At 46.3% G+C, this 21,821-nt stretch overlaps 1 protein-coding gene across 1 annotated transcript in view; it reads right to left on the bottom strand.

Annotated features, from left to right (window-relative positions):
- TRPV4 (transient receptor potential cation channel subfamily V member 4) overlaps positions 1 to 21,441 on the bottom strand; it is a 158,117-nt gene extending 136,676 nt beyond the window's left edge. Inside the window, exon 1 of the mRNA XM_082274756.1 lies at positions 21,218 to 21,441. The gene's annotated coding sequence lies outside the window, so the exon portion shown is untranslated. The remainder of the gene's footprint in view (positions 1 to 21,217) is intronic.
- Positions 21,442 to 21,821: the final 380 nt, after the last annotated feature.

Raw genomic sequence — 21,821 nt, 5'->3', positions numbered from 1 at the left:
AGTCTGGGGGTTAGAAATTACAAAAAGCCCATAGGCAACCATTTTGTTAATCAGTACTGTTTCCTGATGTATATACAATATGTTTAGACACAATGGCTGTGTAAATGGTGTCAATTACCTATTGTAATTGCATTGTGTGCGACTAAAAAGAAAAAAAAAAAAAAAAAGAAAAAGGATGATGACCATAAAAAATGACAACATATCCGTTTCTTCTTCCTTTTTTTTTCAGCTTTATCCTTTGAAGTTACACTCTTAATTAGTTCCCAAACACTGAAAGACTTCACAAACACAAGAGGATTCTTGCTGAAGCCGGTTGATTATACCAGGGTGAGGGAGCAAACTAAAAAAAAAAAAAAAACTGTATAATCGATAAAAGATCATGAAATGCTTGCAATAACTGGGGAACTGCAATGTAAATTAGATTTGTGTTTTTGAGTTTAGATATGCTTCATAACAACATCATAAGAATAATGTTCTCGACCAGCGGTCAAATGTGCCCCAGGAGATTTCTGATGGTCTCAAGTGTGCATTATACTTGTCAAAGAATATTCAGACTTCTATCTAAACAACTTTCCTCCTGGCTTACAGGCCAATTTTCAGCTTTCAGAGCGGTCACACTTTGAATGACAATTGTGCAGTCATGCAACACTGTACCATATGAAATTTTATCTTTTTTTCACACACAAATCAATTTTACTTCACATTTTTGTGCCTATGCCTGGATTTAAGATATATAGTCAATTGTAAATACACTGCTCAAAAAAATTAAAAAAGGAACATTTTTTAATCGGAGCAAAGCATTAAGTCAATTAAGCCCCTTTCACACTTGTGCAACTTGTTCTGCGACTTGGGACTGAAATATTGCATGACAAGTCGTACTCCATTAATTCCAATGAGTACTGTTCATATCTGTGCAACTTCGAGTCGCAAGGATGTCAAAGTAGTTCCTGCCTTAACCCTCTTGGGCATGGAGTACACCAGAGCTTCACAGGTTGCCACTGGAGTCCTCTTCCACTCCTCCATGATGACATCACGGAGCTGGTGGATGTTAGAGACCTTGCGCTCCTTCACCTTCCATTTGAAGATGCTCAATAGGGTTTAGGTCTGGAGACATGCTTGGCCAGTCTATCACCTTTACCCTCAGCTTCTTTAGCAAGGCAGTGGTCGTCCTGGAGGTGTGTTTGGGGTCGTTATGTTGGAATACTGACCTGCGGCCCAGTCTCCGAAAGGGAGGGGGATCATACTCTGCTTCAGTATGTCACAGTACATGTTGGCATTCATGGTTCCCTCAATGAACTGTAGCTCCCCAGTGCTGGCAGCACTCATGTAGCCCCAGACCATGACTCTCCCACCACCATGCTTGACTGTAGGCAAGACACTTGTCTTTGTACTCCTCACCTGGTTGCCGCCACACATGCTTGACACCATCTGAACCAAGTAGGTTTATCTTAGTCTCATCAGACCACAGGACATAGCTCCAGTAATCCATGTCCTTAGTCTGCTTGTCTTCAGCAAACTGTTTGCAGGCTTTTTAGGCATCATCTTAAGAAGAGGCTTCCTTCTAGGGGCGACAGCCATCCAGACCAATTTGATAGTGTGCGTCATTTGGTTTGAGCACCGACAGGCTGAACTCCCACCCCTCCAACCTCTGCAGCAACGCTAGCAGCACTCATACGTCTATTTCCCAAAGACAACCTCTGGATAGGACACTGAGCATGTGCACTCAACTTCTTTGGTTGACCATGGTGAGGCCTGTTCTGAGTGGATCCTGTCCTCTTAATCCACTGTGTGGTCTTGGTCACCATACTGCAGCTCAGTTTCAGGGTCTTGGCAATCTTCTTATAGCCTAGGCCATCTTTGTGTAGAGCAACAGTTCTTTTTTTCACATCCTCAAGAGTTCTTTGTCATGAGGTGCCATGTTGAACTTCCAGTGACCGGAAAGGAGAGACAGCGAGAGCGATAAAATCAAATTGAACACATCTGCTCCCCATTCACACCTTAGACCTTCTAACACTAACAAGTCACATGACACCGGGGAGGGAAAATGGCTAATTTGGCCCAATTTGGACATGGTCACTTGGGGGTGTATTCACTTTTGTTGCCAGCAGCTTAGACATGAATGGCTATTTGTTGAGTTATTTTGAGGGGACAGTAAATTTACACTGTTATACAAGCTGTACACTCACTACTTTACATTGTAGCAAAGTGTAATTTCTTCAGTGTTTTCACATGAAAAGATATAATAAAATATTTACAAAAATGTGAGGGGTGTACTCACTTTTGTGAGATACTGTAAGTATCCAAGCAGAAGTATAGTACATTAAAGCACCTTTCTTTTTCAGAAGTCAGGAATGTGTTAAATGATACTACTTAAACAGCATGTCTAGATTATGACGCCGGTCTCTCGTGCCTGTTAGGACTTGTAAAATTTCTGTACAGGATAATACCACTGGAAAGTCAGTGTAATGTATTTAAAGAACACAATCAAACATTAAACTCACACATACTGTACATGTTCTCTTAAATAAAATCCTACAGAGTATTTAAAAACCACATAAACTGTGAATCTTCCACAATACAAACTTAAAGTGATACTAAAGGCAATTTTCTTTAAAATAGCAAACGGGTTATACTTTGTGCAATCGTTTAGCACAGAGCTGCCCTGGTCCTTCTCTTCTTGGGTCCCTTACTGAAGCACCTGGCTCCTTCCCCCTGCTCTGGGGGCACTCGTGTGTGCTTGCTCCCGAGCAGCCTGTGTGTCCCCATAAGAACACGGCTTGGCCCCTGCCCCCCACTCTCTCTCACCAATGGCTGTAATTGCCAGCAAATGGCTACTGCCTCTGTCAAATGGGGAGAGAGGCTCTGTGCACATCACTGGATCAAGATCTGGCTCAGGTAAGCATTTGGGGGGACTGGGGGGGGAGCTATATGCAGAAGGTTTTTACCTTAATACATAGAATGATTTAAGGTAGAAAAAAAAAAAAGCAACCTTGTGCCTTTAAAGTCACTTTACTTTAAAACATAATTTTGTATGATTTACCAACATAGGGGAGTCTCACATAGATATGAAAGGATCTGGAATGGGCTCCTTGGCGATTCCGGTATTAGCTCCTGCGGATTTGGTCCTAGATTATTGTAGTGATCTTTATTGCATTGTTGTTTGTGCCTATCTGGGGTGGTGGACGGGAATAGAAAGAATGTGCTTTACATGCTTGCTAACGGTTTGTAAAGTGCGGGAATGTATCTATATATTGTTGTGATGACATGTAGTTGTATTGGGATGAAGCTCTTCGGGAAAAACAAACTGTACAATGTTTGCTGTTTTTCAATAAACTTTGTTTCCGATTTAAAATATACATACACATTTTGTAAAAACCATCTGAAACAGATTTTCCAGCAACCATTCACCAAGACCACTCGTTTATCCAAGTTTATTTTTAAAACACAGAAAACTCCTACAAGGTTACACTGTAAAGAAACGGGGGGTGTCCTTTTGAAACTTTAGAGGAGATGTACAGCCAAAGCTCGTTTGGCTGTACATCTATGGATCACAGGAGTGCAGTTCCGTCTGGACTCCTGTGACCCATTTTCAGCAGTGAGCGGTCTGAAGTCCGTTCTCTGCGGACGTCACAGGAGTCGGTTCCTGGCACCACGTCATCACGACCACTGAGTCAGGATCTGCCAGGTGCCTGGACCGACACCCGGCTCAGCTTCTCAACTCACCAAGACTCAGCAAGAATCACTGTATTTACCTATTCTGCAGCAGATCCGATCTCCAGCGGCGGAAGGTCTGTGCAGGAGAGGACCGATAACGGCTGTGAAATGACTGGGAAGTGACATCACCCACAGAGTTACTATGAGACTTCCATTGTCGAATGCCTCTCCTGCACACGCCGCCGCTGACAGCTGATGCTGGGCCTGGAACATATAGGCTGCAGAATAGGCAAGTACAATGATTTTTGCTTTACAGGGTTAGATAGATTAGGGTTAGAATGTAACACAAAGGCATTCGTTTTGCCTGGAATTATCCTTTAAATCACACTATGTATGGAGACCTGCATTTTTATGCACACAGAAAACAATAAAATATCAGAGATTTTTAATTATCATGGGAGATCAGATAGAATTGCTTAGGTTTTTATTATTCTGTACAGGGGAGGACTGGGAAGGGGGGCAGGGTGGCAATTACCCTCCGAGCTGCTCTGATGCCAGATAAAAAGGCCGTACTCAGGGCTGGATGAATGTAGGGGCCAGACACTGGATGAATGGAATGTAGGGGCCAGACACTGGATACAGCTTCCGGTCCCAGCTACGCAATGTTATATTTGCAGAGCTGCAGCAAAGCGGTATGAGTGTGTAGAGTACGCTCCTGCACCCAGCTGGCACAATACTAACATAAGTCACTTCCCTGTCAGGCAGAGTGATCTCTGCCCGACAGGAACTTCCTAGGCCCCGCCTGGCGTGATGTCATGTATTTTTGTTAAACCACCTTTGCTGCTATTAACATTAAATTAGGTTATCACATTGCATCAGGTTTGCCTTGCTTCATAACATCAATATCCATTATAAAACCAGGTGGGCATGGATGGCGAGCTGATTCAATGGTTCAATGGGCCACTTGACTGGACTTGCCCCTAAGGCTGCCAGCCCTCCCCTGGCTCTGTATGTCCCATTGAGGAGGATGAGATCTATACCTTCCTGTATTGGGGATAGTGGTTACGGACACTGAAATTGATGGCAACTCAGGCAGGAATAAATTCATGTTTGGTGGAATGTAGAAGGGTTACATTCTCGGTCAGAATTTTATTGGGATGATTTCCTCACTTCCTATCTCATTAACCATGGGCACTGGGACAGGCAACGAAGTGAAAATTCTCCACTGGGGAGACCTGAACAGCACTAAAAATAGTCAAAATTTTAAACCCACTGTCCATGACTGAATAATGAAATATTGGAGTGAGTTTATTATAAAAGTAAATAACATTTCATATCAAATTCCTGCTGTCCACCTGTAACTATTTTCTTTATATACACCTTCAGTTTGCAATGCTCCACCAAACATTGTATCGTTTTCCATATCTTTTGTCCTTGCCCAACATATATTTGTGCTAAATAAATTCTATGCAAATCAAGATCTACACATCGTGTGCACAGCCCAGTTTGCTGACATTCAAATCAATATGCAGAGTAGAAACATAGTAACAACACAATGAATGGACATACTGAGGCTTATAAAGGAGGTAAAAATCTTGAGTACTTTAAATTGAGGACCTGAAATCATCAACTGACCTGACTTCATAAAAGATAATTCATAAACAAAGTCAGATACAGGAGCGGCACTGCTCATAAGGTTGGCCAGGCATAAATAACCAACAGGTTCTAGCATATCAATACTAATGTGCTTGGTAGTTTTTTATATCGAATAATCATTAACTTTTACATTGGGGTGTTCTTCATATACATTCACACGCCTAGCGAATCCAGCATTGCTCTGCAGTACCCACTCTTTTCGCTGCTGCATATCCAGTCCTATGCTGTCACTTCCCTCTCTTACATCGTCTGGGAGATGTCTAGCTCTTCCTAGTTCTGTCAGTCGATCTCCTGATAATGTGCACACATTATGGCAAACCCTTTTAGATTGTAAGCTGTAATGAGCAGGGCCCTCTGATTCCTCCCGTATTGAATTGTATTGTAACTGTCTGCCCTAACGATGTAAAGCGCTGCACAAACTGTTGGTGATACAGGATTTATATAGCGCCATCATCTGGCCATTCGCAAAGACCAGGAAGAGACAGCCACCCACCTTGATGCCACCCAGCTTGCCCTCTAAGCGTACATAGGCCCACTGGGATGCACAACATGGTATTCCGGGAAGGTCCAGGCAACTAGGGACATCATTGACACCTGCACATGAATCCCCCCGAAAAAAAAAAAAAAAAGTGCAATTGTGTGAGCAGAGTAGGCGTAAAATTATGGCAATTAGGTAGGGAGGGTGAAGGTCCACTTTAAAGCAGAGTTCCAGCCACGAGAAAATATTTTCAATAAAAATACCCTCAAGACAGTCAGGGCTAGTACATTCCACAATGGCTAGCCTCTGTACTGTCCCGGGTCGCACTTACCTGTAAGAAGAAATACTTACCTTTAAAATTTCTTCTCAAGCGTTGCCATCTCGGATGTGGGCAGCTGAAGCCAGCGCGATTCTCTTCTGCGTCCTCTTCCATGTCCTCTCTTCCCAGAATGCGCCTGCAACGGCCCCGCTCGTCACTTCCGGTGCGGCGCCGCATTCCTCCACAGCTTCTGGGCATGCCCAGAAGCTGTTTAGCAGGGAATGCGCGCGCCGCACTGGAAGTGACGAGCGGGGCCGGTGCTGGCGCATTGATTCCTGGGAGCGATGACGTTCAGCTCCCAGGAATCATTGCAAACCGGAAGTGACGGCGCGGGCCGTGGCCGCCGAGGGAGGAAGTGAAAGGAAGGCGAGTGTATTTTTCTACAATAACAAGGCAAGTAAAAAAAATAAAAAAAATCGTAACTATCCATTTCTTTTTCAGGTAACAAATAGTAAGCGGATGGCCACAAAATCGATTATGTCGATTTTGTGGCCGGAACTCCGCTTTAAGTATTACTTACAGGCAGTGTTCCCTTTAAGGTGCGCGCGTGCGCGGACGCGCAGTGGAAATTACGTCCCGCGCAAGCACCTAGTTAGACGGCGCAGCCGCAGACGGAGCGGCCAGGGAGCAGAGCGTGCACCCCGAGAGCACGCCCATCGTGTGACAATAGCGAATGAAAATTCGCTATTGTCATACGGATCCTCCTCCTGGCCAATCAGGGAGCGGGTCCTCCCGCTTCCTGATTGGCCGAAAGGCCAACTTCATGCCATTGGCCGAGGAGGAGGCGCCGGGACTCGGGAGGATGGAGACGCGGGAAGCTGGAAGCCGGGGACTGAAGACAGAGTGCCGTGACCGTCCGTGAGGTAAGTGCACGGGGTCGCGGGGGGGCATTGCTGTGGCACTCTGCAATGTATTGGGGGCATTGCTGTGGCACTCTGTAGTTTATTGGGGGCATTGCTGTGGCACTCTGCAATGTATTGGGGGCATTGCTGTGGCACTCTGCAATGTATTGGGGGCATTGCTGTGGCACTCTGCAATGTATTGGGGGCATTGCTGTGGCACTCTGCAATGTATTGGGGGCATTGCTGTGGCACTCTGCATTTTATTGGGGGCATTGCTGTGGCACTCTGCATTTTATTGGGGGCATTGCTGTGGCACTCTGCATTTTATTGGGGGCAATGCTGTGACACTCTGCAATTTATTGGGGGCATTGCTGTGGCACTCTGCAGTTTATTGGGGGCATTGCTGTGGCACTCTGCAATTTATTGGGGGCATTGCTGTGGCACTCTGCAATTTATTGGGGCCATTGCTGTGGCACTCTGCAATTTATTGGGGCCATTGCTGTGGCACTCTGCAATTTATTGGGGCCATTGCTGTGGCACTCTGCAATTTATTGGGGCCATTGCTGTGGCACTCTGCAATTTATTGGGGCCATTGCTGTGGCACTCTGCAATTTATTGGGGCCATTGCTGTGGCACTCTGCAATTTATTGGGGGCATTGCTGTGGCACTCTGCATTTTATTGGGGGCATTGCTGTGGCACTCTGCAGTTTATTGGGGGCATTGCTGTGGCACTCTGCAGTTTATTGGGGGCATTGCTGTGGCACTCTGCAATTTATTGGGGGCATTGCTGTGGCACTCTGCAATTTATTGGGGGCATTGCTGTGGCACTCTGCAATTTATTGGGGGCATTGCTGTGGCACTCTGCAATTTATTGGGGGCATTGCTGTGGCACTCTGCAGTTTATTGGGGGCATTGCTGTGGCACTCTGCAGTTTATTGGGGGCATTGCTGTGGCACTCTGCAGTTTATTGGGGGCATTGCTGTGGCACTCTGCAATTTATTGGGGGCATTGCTGTGGCACTCTGCAATTTATTGGGGGCATTGCTGTGGCACTCTGCAATTTATTGGGGGCATTGCTGTGGCACTCTGCAATTTATTGGGGGCATTGCTGTGGCACTCTGCACTTTATTGGGGGCAATGCTGTGGCACTCTGCAGTTTATTGGGGGCAATGCTGTGGCACTCTGCAGTTTATTGGGGGCATTGCTGTGGCACTCTGCAGTTTATTGGGGGCATTGCTGTGGCACTCTGCAATTTATTGGGGGCATTGCTGTGGCACTCTGCAATTTATTGGGGGCATTGCTGTGGCACTCTGCAGTTTATTGGGGGCATTGCTGTGGCACTCTGCAGTTTATTGGGGGCATTGCTGTGGCACTCTGCAGTTTATTGGGGGCATTGCTGTGGCACTCTGCAGTTTATTGGGGGCATTGCTGTGGCACTCTGCAGTTTATTGGGGGCATTGCTGTGGCACTCTGCAGTTTATTGGGGGCATTGCTGTGGCACTCTGCAGTTTATTGGGGGCATTGCTGTGGCACTCTGCAGTTTATTGGGGGCATTGCTGTGGCACTCTGCAGTTTATTGGGGGCATTGCTGTGGCACTCTGCAATTTATTGGGGGCATTGCTGTGGCACTCTGCAATTTATTGGGGGCATTGCTGTGGCACTCTGCAGTTTATTGGGGGCATTGCTGTGGCACTCTGCAGTTTATTGGGGGCATTGCTGTGGCACTCTGCAGTTTATTGGGGGCATTGCTGTGGCACTCTGCAGTTTATTGGGGGCATTGCTGTGGCACTCTGCAGTTTATTGGGGGCATTGCTGTGGCACTCTGCAGTTTATTGGGGGCATTGCTGTGGCACTCTGCAGTTTATTGGGGGCATTGCTGTGGCACTCTGCAGTTTATTGGGGGCATTGCTGTGGCACTCTGCATTTTATTGGGGGCATTGCTGTGGCACTCTGCATTTTATTGGGGGCATTGCTGTGGCACTCTGCAATTTATTGGGGGCATTGCTGTGGCACTCTGCAATTTATTGGGGGCATTGCTGTGGCACTCTGCAGTTTATTGGGGGCATTGCTGTGGCACTCTGCAGTTTATTGGGGGCATTGCTGTGGCACTCTGCAGTTTATTGGGGGCATTGCTGTGGCACTCTGCAATTTATTGGGGGCATTGCTGTGGCACTCTGCAATTTATTGGGGGCATTGCTGTGGCACTCTGCAGTTTATTGGGGGCATTGCTGTGGCACTCTGCAATTTATTGGGGGCATTGCTGTGGCACTCTGCAATTTATTGGGGGCATTGCTGTGGCACTCTGCAATTTATTGGGGGCATTGCTGTGGCACTCTGCAATTTATTGGGGGCATTGCTGTGGCACTCTGCAATGTATTGGGGGCATTGCTGTGGCACTCTGCAATTTATTGGGGGCATTGCTGTGGCACTCTGCAATTTATTGGGGGCATTGCTGTGGCACTCTGCAATTTATTGGGGGCATTGCTGTGGCACTCTGCAATTTATTGGGGGCATTGCTGTGGCACTCTGCAATTTATTGGGGGCATTGCTGTGGCACTCTGCAATTTATTGGGGGCATTGCTGTGGCACTCTGCAATTTATTGGGGGCATTGCTGTGGCACTCTGCAATTTATTGGGGGCAATGCTGTGGCACTCTGCAGTTTATTGGGGGCATTGCTGTGGCACTCTGCAGTTTATTGGGGGCATTGCTGTGGCACTCTGCAGTTTATTGGGGGCATTGCTGTGACACTCTGCAATTTATTGGGGGCATTGCTGTGGCACTCTGCAGTTTATTGGGGGCATTGCTGTGGCACTCTGCAGTTTATTGGGGGCATTGCTGTGGCACTCTGCAGTTGATTGGGGCAAGCTGGTCACTCTGCATTGACGTCCCCCCCCCCCCCCCATTGCTCAATCTAAAGGTTTGCGCTCAGAAATTTTTTTATTTGCTCAGCACAGTAAAAAATTAGAGGGAACATTGCTTACAGGTCTTGTCCCACCCCTGAGCAGTGAAATGGGAAATAGCAGACTGGTGAGCTCAGCTGTCTGAAACTCTGCTTTCTCATCCCATCATGTTTGCTTGTCAGCGCATTCAGACATTTAGCCCTTGTTCACACTGAGCATGGCTTTGTGTGAAATGGTGCAACTTAACCTGAACTCGCAAGATTTACAACTTCTGGGGTGACTTTGAATGACATCTGCGAAGGTTCATGCACAGATGTCTATTGAAGTCACCCCCAAAGTCCCCAAAAGTAGTGCAGGAACTACTTTTGGAAATCGGTGCAGCGTCGCACTGATTGGAACACTCCCAATTGCTGGCAATGGACTGCGATTTGACATGCAGAGGGGCTTACACTGCTTGCATTTAAAGCAGTTTTAAACCCAAAACCAAACATTTATTATACTGCAGCTTACCAATTCTTAAATGTGATGGCTGCATTCGTTTCCCTTTTTAGATTTTATTTTGGCTATTTTCATCTGGTGATCTAGCCAGCAAGTCTGTTTTTCATAGCACAAACTCTCCTGCATAATGTATCAGTTTACATGGATGAGACAAACCATTGAAAACCAGCAGAGGTGATTAAATGGTCAGCTGAGCTTTTATTTATTCATGTAAAACCTTTATCCCAAAAAGGAAAAAAAAAAATGGTTTGCTACAACGGATTATAAAGCGTGAGCCAGAGTTTGGCTTCAATGTGTTCTTGGTTCTAAACCTGCTAATACATTTAAAGTGATTGTAAAGTCCTTTGTTAAAAAAAAAAAAAAAACACATTTTATACTTACCTTCTCTGTGCAGTTGGTTTTGCACAGGGCAGCCTGGCTCCTCCCCTTCTTTGATCCCTCTTCGATGCTCCTGGCCCCTCCCTCCTGTCGAGTGCCCCCCACAGAAGATAACTTGCTATGGGGGTACCCAAGCCAATCTGCAGCGCCGTGTGTCCTTTCAGACACAGACCTTTGATTCGGCCCCACCCACTCTCTCCGATTGGCTAACAGACTTTGATTGACAGCCGCAGGAGCCAATGGCGCCATGGCTGTGTCTCAGCCAATCAGGACGGAGAGCCCCAAACGGCCAAGGGACATCGCTGGATAGAGATGGGGCTCAGGTAAGTATTAGGGGGTGCTGGGAAGGCTGCTGCATACAGAAAGCTTTTTAGAATGCATTAAGATAAAAAAAACCTTCTGCCTTTACAACTCTTAACACTACCTACTTCCCCACCCCCACTGACAATGCTGCTGACTGCTGCCTCCTGTTCTCATTCCTCCAGAGCTGTCTCTCACTAATACAGAAGGTGTATTACTTGCCAGATCACCAGGTGAAAACCGAGGGGAAAAGCCAAAGAAAAGAAAACAAATGCATCTACCACATGTAACGATTGCCAAGCTGCAATAGATTACCTTTTCTGTTTTGGTTTAATGCCACTTTAAAAATTCACACATAAATGAATAGATAGCTGCATTGATTTGTGTCTTTTGTATCTGCCTGGAGTTCGGCTTTATAAATCAGGGCATACAAAATACATTTTTAGTTATGGGTTTAAATGAGGGGTTCTCAACCAGGGTTTCATGGAGCCTTTGGGTTCCTCCAGAGGTTGCGATCTTTAAAGGGGTCATTCTTCCCAGTGACCACAAGTGTAAGGATTAGTGTGATGGTCTTCTCACGGACCATCACACTAATGTATCATGAGCTATGAATATAGTCATTTTTAGCAGGGGTTCCCTTAACTGCTTGCAGACCATATCATTTAGATATGCAGCAGCAAGGCAGCTCTACTACGCTTGATTACGTACCTAGCGTGTGATTCAACACTTCCGGGTTGGGGGCACGCAGCCAGTGGCCATTTCCACCACAGTGAAAAATTATTCATAGTGGGAGCAGGTCAGCAGGTACTGCAGACAATGTCCGCTGGCCCCGCCGATTGCTCGTTAGACAGAAAGGCAGTCTGTAAACAAGGCAGATTAGGTTCTGTCTGCTGGGAAGGCATGGATCGGGTGTTCCTGCAAAGCAGGAACAGGAATCAATGTCTTCCCCTAGTAAAAGCACCTCCAACAAAGTGAGAAAACACAGACACAGTTAACCCTTTGATCGCCCCAAATGCGCTTCTAGACGAATGGTTTAAACATTCCCATAGACACACTCCTAAACCTTGCGGACAGTCTTCCCAGAAGAGTTGAAGCTGTTATAACTGCAAAGGATAGGCCAACTCAATGTTGAACCCTACGGACTAAGACTGGGATGCCAATAAAGTTCACGTGCGTAGAAAAAGGCAGGTGTCCCAATACTTTATTATATAGTAACTAGACATTAAGCCCGTTAAATTAACGGGCGCTAGAACATATGTGGTCAAACATTTGTAAAAACACACTTAGCAGAAAGTCCACGCCAGCGCGCACCCGCCGCTTCAACAGTTTTGCCCAGCCGCCCGAAGTCTCTGCGTTCCAAGTCCCAACGGCTGTCCGTGGGGCACATGCGCAGTAGCGCATTCCCACGGACACAGGGACTGGACGCAGAGACACTTGTACTTTATATGTAAAGAGATTATATATATATATATATATATATATATATATATATATATATATATATATATATATATATATATATATATATATATATATATATATATATATATATATATACACACACACACACACAAAAACATATTACACTTGTACTTTATATGTATAGATTATTTAGTATACTTAGAACAGAAGGAGATATATATATATATATAGATATATATATTTTTTTTTTATACTAATATTTCATATTTGGTTTTTAATATGCATCTTTAGTATTTCATTATATTTTGTATTTCTTAAACTCTTATTTTTTATTATTTATTTTTTATTATTATTATTATTATTTAGTATACTTAGAACAGATTACACGGCCGCAGTCCTGTCGGATAATGCCTCCCAGCCTCCTCTCTGTCAGCCGATCGCTATAATTATTCTTCCCGTCGAAAAATGCATCTGACGGACTGCGCACGCGCAATAATGACGTCAACCTGAGCGGAGCAGTCAGCTGGAGTGACATCATTTACCATGCATGCGCAGTCCATCAGATGCATTTTTCGACGGGAGGCATTATCCGGCAGGACACCGGCCGCCCGAAGTCTCTGCGCTCCAAGTCCCAACGGATGTCTGTGGGGCACATGCGCAGTAGCGCAATCCCACGGACACAGGGACTGGACGCAGAGACACTTGGACTTTATATGTAAAGAGATTATATATATATATATTATATATATATATATATATACATACACACATACACACACACACAAAAACATATATTATATATATATAATAATGTAGCGACAGTGGATCAGACGGGATACAATCTGATTGTACAAACTCTGCTCTATCTCCTGACATGGATGTAAAACCCATTGTACAGTGTATGGGGAAGGGAGGGGATTGTAGTGTATAGGGGGGGGGGGGGGAACGGAGGGGATTGTAGTGTATGGGGAGGGGTTCTACAGTGTATGGGGGAGGGAGGGAATTTAAGCATGGGGAGGGAGGGGATTGTAGTGTGTTGGGGGGGGGAGGGGATTGTAGTGTATGGGGGGGGGATTGACCGATAAATGTCGGGTTGGAGATTGGTGTGGGGGAGGGGAGATGTGAGGGGGCAGGAAATCAGAGAGGAGGGGGGGAGGGGAGCTCCTCACACACACAGAACAGTGGATCATCCAATAGGAAAAAGACCCCCAAATCCACCACCACCTCCCCTCCCCCACCCCGCCTGAGGGTCTAACCCCCCTCCCCCTCACACAGAGGGGCGGCCTGGGACTCACCCTGGGGAAGTCGGTGACCCGGCACACACCGTACGGTAAGACAGCGGAGACGGACGGAGGAGTTCCGGGGTTCAGTCACCTCAGAGCATTACATTTTCAAGGTCCGATGAAATTCTAAGACTTCGCGAACAGCTGATTGAGAGGAGGAAGGGCTGAGGTGGGACGCACACACCGCCGCGTGAAAATTGCTGTCACGGGCGAACCAAATGTACTGGAGACCCCAAAATTGTACCGTAGGTGGCCAAGACGCTCCCCTACAGCTGATAAAAATTTGGGGTTTCGGGGATGAAAGGGCGTAGAGCAGTGACCCCGAGAACCGGGCCGTGACCTAACCGCGAGGTGACCAGGTTTAACATTGGAGTCTATGGCGGGGGGAGGCCCCGAGAAACGGGCCACCCCCCGCCATAGACTCCAATGTTAAACCTGGTCACCTCGCGGTTAGGTCATGGTCCCTTTGGGGAGCTGTCACGGGCAAACCATATGTGCTGGAGACCCCAAAAAATTATCGTAGGTAGCCATGACGCTCCCCTACAGCTGATAAGTCTCGGGGATGAAAGGGCGCAGAGCAGTGACCCCGAGAACCGGGCCGTGACCTAACCGCGAGGTGACCAGGTCAGGTCTCAGCTGTAGGGGAGCGTCTTGGCCACCTGCGATACAATTTTGGGGTCTCCAGCACCTTTGGTTGGTCCGTGACAGCAATTTTCCCACGGCGGTGTGTGCATCCCAATGGCTGTCCGTGGGGCACAAGCGCAGTAGCGCAATCCCACGGACACAGGGGATCTGGACGCAGGGACACTTGCATTTTATTAATATAGATATAGTGTATATACTGTATCCTATTGTTTGTAGACACTATACCTTTTACACAAACCGCTTAAAATACATTTATTGGATTCCTACAGACTATTATTGATTACGATTTGTAGACTCACCCCCAGATTCATTAGTGTCAGTCGCTTAGAATAAACACCCCTTTCTCTCTCTACCCCCCTTTTTTTTTTTTTTCTTTTTACTTCTTCCCTGTTTGTTGTTTTTCTCTTCTTTTTCTGGATGTCACAACATATCGGATACATTTTGCTAATGTTATTTTTTGGGCTATGTTTCGCTGACCTACTAGCATGATTGTATATACAGATTGTGTACATCTGAGCTTTTTACTTCTAGTTGTGTACAACTTTATCCACAAGTATGTGATTCCTACATTATTTGTGTTCCTTTTCCACTTTTGGATTGTAAAACTTTACTAAAACAAAAAAAAAAAAAAACCCACACATACACAGTACATTTAGTAATTTTTTTCTTACCAAAGACATTTTGACCTAAATTTATGAAGAATGTTGATTGTTTAATTAATTTTTTTTACAACAGAAAGTACATAAATCTTTTTTTTTTTTTTTTTTTAATTTGCAGTCATTTCTTTATTTATTAAACCCGGTGGTGAACAAATACCACCAAAAGAAAGCTCTATTTGTGTGAAAAAAGTGATATAAAATTTCATTTGGATATAGTGTTGCATGATCGCATAATTGGCAGTTAAATTAACGCAGTGCAGAGAAGCAGAAAATGGCCTGGTCATGAATGGTGTAAAATCTCTCGGAGATCAAGTGGTTTAAAATAACCTATACTAGAGGCAATAAAATATCTGTATTGGTATTAATTGCTTCCACTATAATCTGGTACAGGATGCAACAACTACTGATACTGGAGGTAATAAATACTGATACTGGAAGCAATAAACTACTGATACAAGAGGTAATTGATACTAAAAGCCATAAAAGTGCCAATACCAGAGGTAATTAAAATATTATTAAACAAAAAACTAAAAATGTAATATAGGGCAGCTTACCAGTCCTTAGATGTGGTGGCTGCATTCGTTTTCTTCTTTCAGGCTTTTTTTCCACTCAGGGATTCTGGCCAGTAACACCTCCTGTATTAGAGTGCCTCTATTCTGGATAAGGGAGCACAGGGATTGGACAGCACCATTGTCCATCTGGGGGACATTAGATGTACTAGCAGATTTAACCACTTAAGCCCCGGAGGATTTGGCTGCTCAAAGACCAGGGCCTATTTTGCGATTTGGCACTGCGTGACTTTAACGGACAATTGTGCGGTCGTGTGACGTTGTACCCAAATGAAATTGACGTCCTTTTCCTTTCCCACAAACAGAGCTTTCTTTTTGTGGTATTTGATCACCGGTGCGATTTTTACTTTTTGTGCTATAAACAAAAAAATAAATAATATTTTTCACATTTTTTTTATATGAAATTCCCCCAAAAAAATGTAAATAATTTAATTTTTTTAACATTTTAGGCCAATTTGTTTTCTGCTACATATTTTTGGTAAAAAAAAAAAAAAAATCGCAATAAGCGGATTTTGATTGGTTTGCACAAAATTTATTGCATTTACTAACTACGGGAAAGGGCCCTTTCACACGGGCGCTCTGTATGTCTGCAAAACATCCTATTTTTTTGCGGATGATTTACGGACATAATGTAAGTCAATGGCATTGCGGATGTCAGCGGAATACCATCCGCTGACATCCGATTTTCTTCCTTTCAGTTCTGTTCCGTTTTTTGGAATGGAACAGAACCCTATTTTTCCTCCGTTCAAAAAACGGAAAGGAAGCAAAATCAGATGTCAGCGGTGTCATCCGCTGACATCCGCAATACCCATAGACTTACATTATGTCCGTATATCATCCGCCAACAGATGGGATGATATGCGGACATACAGAGCGGATGACACAAGTGTCATCCGCGCCGTAAAAAAAAAAAAAAAAAAAAAAAAAGTGCCGGAGCCGCTCCGTGTGAAAGAGCCCAAAGACTTATGTCATTTTTATTTTATTTTTTTAACTTGTAATGGCGGCGATCTGCGATTTTTTTTTGCGGGACTGCAACTTTGCGGCGGACAGATCGGACCCTTGACTGACATTTTTGACACTTTTGGGGGTACCAGTGACATTACTATAGTAATCAGTGCTATAAATATGCACTGTTACTGTAAAAATTACACTGGCAGGGAAGGGGTTAAATTTATTAGAGATTCAGGGGTTAAGTGTGTCCCTAGGGGCGTGCTTCTAACTGTCAAGGGGCGTGGCTTTTGATGTAACCACAGACACATACGATCCTACATAGCAGGATCGTATGATCTCTGCTGTTACATCAGGGAGAATGACAGGCGGCTTTGTTTACATCAGCCGCCTGCCTTTCCCCCTCTCCAGCGGGAGATTGCGAGTGACCGGCGGACATCGGAGCCACCGGTCACTCGCGCGGGGAGGTCAGTGCAGGAGCGCGCCCCCCCTATTGGCTCGCGGGCGAGTGACGTACCGATACGTCACTTTGCCCAGGGTGGGGGGGCTGACCGCCGTAGTATCTGTACTTGCGGCGGTCGGCAAGTGGTTAAATACCATAACAATTTAACTGCAGCTCACACTTTTTATTCCAATACAGCAAACAGTTTTTTTTTACCCTTTTGGGATATAGGTTTTACATAACTAAATAAGGCTCCTTACAAATGGAGCAGGCTTCAATGAAGTACGCCTGCCAAGCAGGGAATCTATGCAGAGCAGACACAGCCCGCTCTCCTCTATGGGTGGTCGAATGGACTGTCTTCCCTTTATACCCAACTGCCATCCAATCCACCAGATGGCTGGGCAACGGATCCCCAACCAATGGTATTTGGTGGACAGGAGGTGATTGGATGTCGGTGGGTGGCAACGGACACATGTCAATTTACAGCAACCGCTCTAGAAGGGGAGACTAGAGGGTCCGATTGAGTCGACCTGAAAAACCATCAGGCGGACCCGATTTGTCCGCTAGTGTGAAAGGGGCCTATAACTGATCGATGCAAGCACCCCTGTCAGTGGTAAATGGTCTGTCTCATTTCTGTAACTGCAAGAGAGCGTGTTCTTTTGAACAACACCACATACTTACTTGCCAGATCACCAGTTACAAATAGAAGACAGACATTCTAAAAAAAGAAAACTAAATGCAGCCATCACAGCTAAGAACTGGTAAATTGCAATATAATAAATGCTAATACTGGAGGCAACAAACTACCAATACAAGAAGATGATAAATCCCGGGAGGCACAGACTACCAATACTAGAAGGTAATAAATCCCGGGAGGCACAGACTACCAATACTAGAAGGTAATAAATCCCGGGAGGCACAGACTACCAATACAAGGAGGTGATAAATCCCGGGAGGCACAGACTACCAATACAAGGAGATGATAAATCCCGGGAGGCACAGACTACCAATACAAGGAGGTGATAAATCCCGGGAGGCACAGACTACCAATACAAGGAGGTGATAAATCCCGGGAGGCACAGACTACCAATACAAGGAGGTGATAAATCCCGGGAGGCACAGACTACCAATACAAGAAGATGATAAATCCCGGGAGGCACAGACTACCAATACTAGGAGGTGATAAATCCCGGGAGGCACAAACTACCAATACTAGAAGGTAATAAATCCCGGGAGGCACAGACTACCAATACTAGAAGGTAATAAATCCCGGGAGGCACAGACTACCAATACAAGGAGGTGATAAATCCCGGAAGGCACAGACTACCAATACAAGGAGGTGATAAATCCCGGGAGGCACAGACTACCAATACTAGGAGGTGATAAATCCCGGGAGGCACAGACTACCAATACTAGAAGGTAATAAATCCCGGGAGGCACAGACTACCAATACTAGAAGGTAATAAATCCCGGGAGGCACAGACTACCAATACAAGAAGATGATAAATCCCGGGAGGCACAGACTACCAATACTAGGAGGTGATAAATCCCGGGAGGCACAGACTACCAATACTAGAAGGTAATAAATCCCGGGAGGCACAGACTACCAATACTAGAAGGTAATAAATCCCGGGAGGCACAGACTACCAATACAAGGAGGTGATAAATCCCGGGAGGCACAGACTACCAATACTAGGAGGTGATAAATCCCGGGAGGCACAGACTACCAATACTAGAAGGTAATAAATCCCGGGAGGCACAGACTACCAATACTAGAAGGTAATAAATCCCGGGAGGCACAGACTACCAATACTAGGAGGTAATAAATCCCGGGAGGCACAGACTACCAATACAAGGAGGTGATAAATCCCGGGAGGCACAGACTACCAATACAAGAAGATGATAAATCCCGGGAGGCACAGACTACCAATACTAGAAGGTAATAAATCCCGGGAGGCACAGACTACCAATACTAGAAGGTAATAAATCCCGGGAGGCACAGACTACCAATACTAGGAGGTAATAAATCCCGGGAAGCACAAACTACCAATACTAGGAGGTAATAAATCCCGGGAGGCACAAACTACCAATACTAGGAGGTAATAAATCCCGGGAGGCACAAACTACCAATACTAGGTGGTAATAAATCCCGGGAGGCACAAACTACCAATACTAGGAGGTAATAAATCCCGGGAAGCACAAACTACCAATACTAGGAGGTAATAAATAGATGGAAGGCACAAAGTACCAATACTAGTAGGTATTAAATCCTGCAAGGCACAAAGTATCAATACTAAGAGGTACTAAAATGTTGAATGCCACAAATACAAGGAGGTATAAAACACTAAAAGCAAAAAAAAAAATAAATACAAAATACTGATACTAGAATAATAAGCAACAGTAATAAGAGTGTACAGTGTTAGACAATGAACGCTGAGCTCCATTCTCATTGGGAAGGTCACCAATGAACACACAATCACCTCAAACATAAAATAATAGCAACACACAGGGAAACAGTCTCAAGCCAGAGCTGAGTTTCCATCAACCTTGTGAATGGATGTCAGAGCTCCCTCACAGCATTGCTCCCAGTGCTTTTCTGTCCCAGCAATGGATGTCACTATGAAGAGAGGCCCCAGTGTGAGGAGAAGGGGGTGAGCCCCCAGTATATACCTGGCAGTGAAGGAGAAGGTGGTGAGCCCCCAGTATATACCTGGCAGTGAGCCCCCAGTATATACCTGGCAGTGAGCCCCCAGTACATACCTGGCAGTGAGCCCCCAGTACATACCTGGCAGTAAAGGAGAAGGGGGTGAGCCCCCAGTACATACCTGGCAGTGAGCCCCTAGTACATACCTGGCAGTGAAGGAGAAGGGGGTGAGCCCCCAGGACATACCTGGCAGTAAAGGAGAAGGGGGTGAGCCCCCAGTACATACCTGGCAGTGATCCCCCAGTACATACATGGCAGTGAAGGAGAAGGGGTGAGCCCCCAGTACATACCTGGCAGTGAGCCCCCAGTACATACCTGGCAGTGAAGGAGAAGGGGGTGAGCCCCCAGTACATACCTGGCAGTGAGCCCCCAGTACATACCTGGCAGTGAAGGAGAAGGGGGTGATCCCCCAGTACATACCTGGCAGTGAGCCCCCAGTACATACCTGGCAGTGAAGGAGAAGGAGGTGAGCCCCCAGTACATACCTGGCAGTAAAGGAGAAGGGGGTGGGCCCCCAGTACATACCTGGCAGTAAAGGAGAAGGGAATGAGCCCCAAGTACATACCTGGCAGTGAAGGAGAAGGGGGTGAGCCCCCAGTATGCACCTGGCAGTGAGCCCCCAGTACATACCTGGCAGTGAGCCCCCAGTACATACTTGGCAGTGAAGGAGAAGGGGGTGAGCCCCCAGTACATACCTGGCAGTGAGCCCCCAGTACATACCTGGCAGTGAGCCCCCAGTACATACCTGGCAGTGAGCCCCCAGTACATACCTGGCAGTGAAGGAGAAGGGGGTGAGCCCCCAGTACATACCTGGCAGTGAGCCCCCAGTACATACCTGGCAGTGAAGGAGAAGGGGGTGAGCCCCCAGTACATACCTGGCAGTGAGCCCCCAGTACATACCTGGCAGTGAAGGAGAAGGGGGTGAGCCCCCAGTACATACCTGGCAGTGAGCCCCCAGTACATACCTGGCAGTGAGCCCCCAGTACATACCTGGCAGTGAAGGAGAAGGGGGTGAGCCCCCAGTACATACCTGGCAGTGAGCCCCCAGTACATACCTGGCAGTGAAGGAGAAGGGGGTGAGCCCCCAGTACATACCTGGCAGTGAGCCCCCAGTACATACCTGGCAGTGAAGGAGAAGGGGGTGAGCCCCCAGTACATACCTGGCAGTGAGCCCCCAGTACATACCTGGCAGTGAGCCCCCAGTACATACCTGGCAGTGAAGGAGAAGGGGGTGAACCCCCAGTACATACCTGGCAGTGAACCCCCAGTACATACCTGGCAGTGAAGGAGAAGGGGGTGAGCCCCCAGTATGCACCTGGCAGTGAGCCCCCAGTACATACCTGGCAGTGAAGGAGAAGGGGGTGAACCCCCAGTACATACCTGGCAGTGAACCCCCAGTACATACCTGGCATTGAACCCCCAGTACATACCTGGCAGTGAGCCCCCAGTACATACCTGGCAGTGAGCCCCCAGTACATACCTGGCAGTGAAGGAGAAGGGGGTGATCCCCCAGTACATACCTGGCAGTGAAGGAGAGAGGTCCCAGTGAAGTTGCGCTCCTCTGTGTGTATGATGGAAGCTGCCAGTCAGTCCCGGGCTCAGTAGACTGTCCAGAATGCAATGACTGAGTCTTTGTATACAGTGCCTGCGTCAGCTGGGAGAGTCCAGGAAAGAGCAGAGCATGTTCGAAGACCCCCACACAAACTCTCCCCCCACCTGTCCTTGTGTATGAAGTAATCACCTCCTCCACCCTTCACACACAGCCCTCCCCTCCTCCACCACCCCCTCCCTGTTCCTGACTGACTTCCCTCCTTTCCAAACCTCCAAATAACGCCTATGTCTGCTCTCACATCCCTCTTCCCTCTCTGTACACACAGCCTCTTGTCTTCTCTACTTCTTCATCAGTCACATGAAGAGTAATAAACCACAGAGCAGTAACTGGGGAGGGACTTTCTAGAAATCTAAGCACGCTCTGCTGCCACTTGTAGTTCCTCACACAATCTGGCGCTTTTCTCCTAATCAAAGAAAAATTGCAGCGCTCAACACAAAATAAAAGAACTCAAAACAACTGAATAGCGAGTACAAGATTCAAAATATTAAAAAAATTAAACAAAAAGAAAGGTC

Source organism: Pelophylax lessonae (genome assembly GCF_965119305.1).
Source record: "Pelophylax lessonae genome assembly, chromosome: 1".
Taxonomy (NCBI): Eukaryota; Metazoa; Chordata; class Amphibia; order Anura; family Ranidae; genus Pelophylax; species Pelophylax lessonae.
This window is presented reverse-complemented; position numbering and strand designations above follow the sequence as displayed.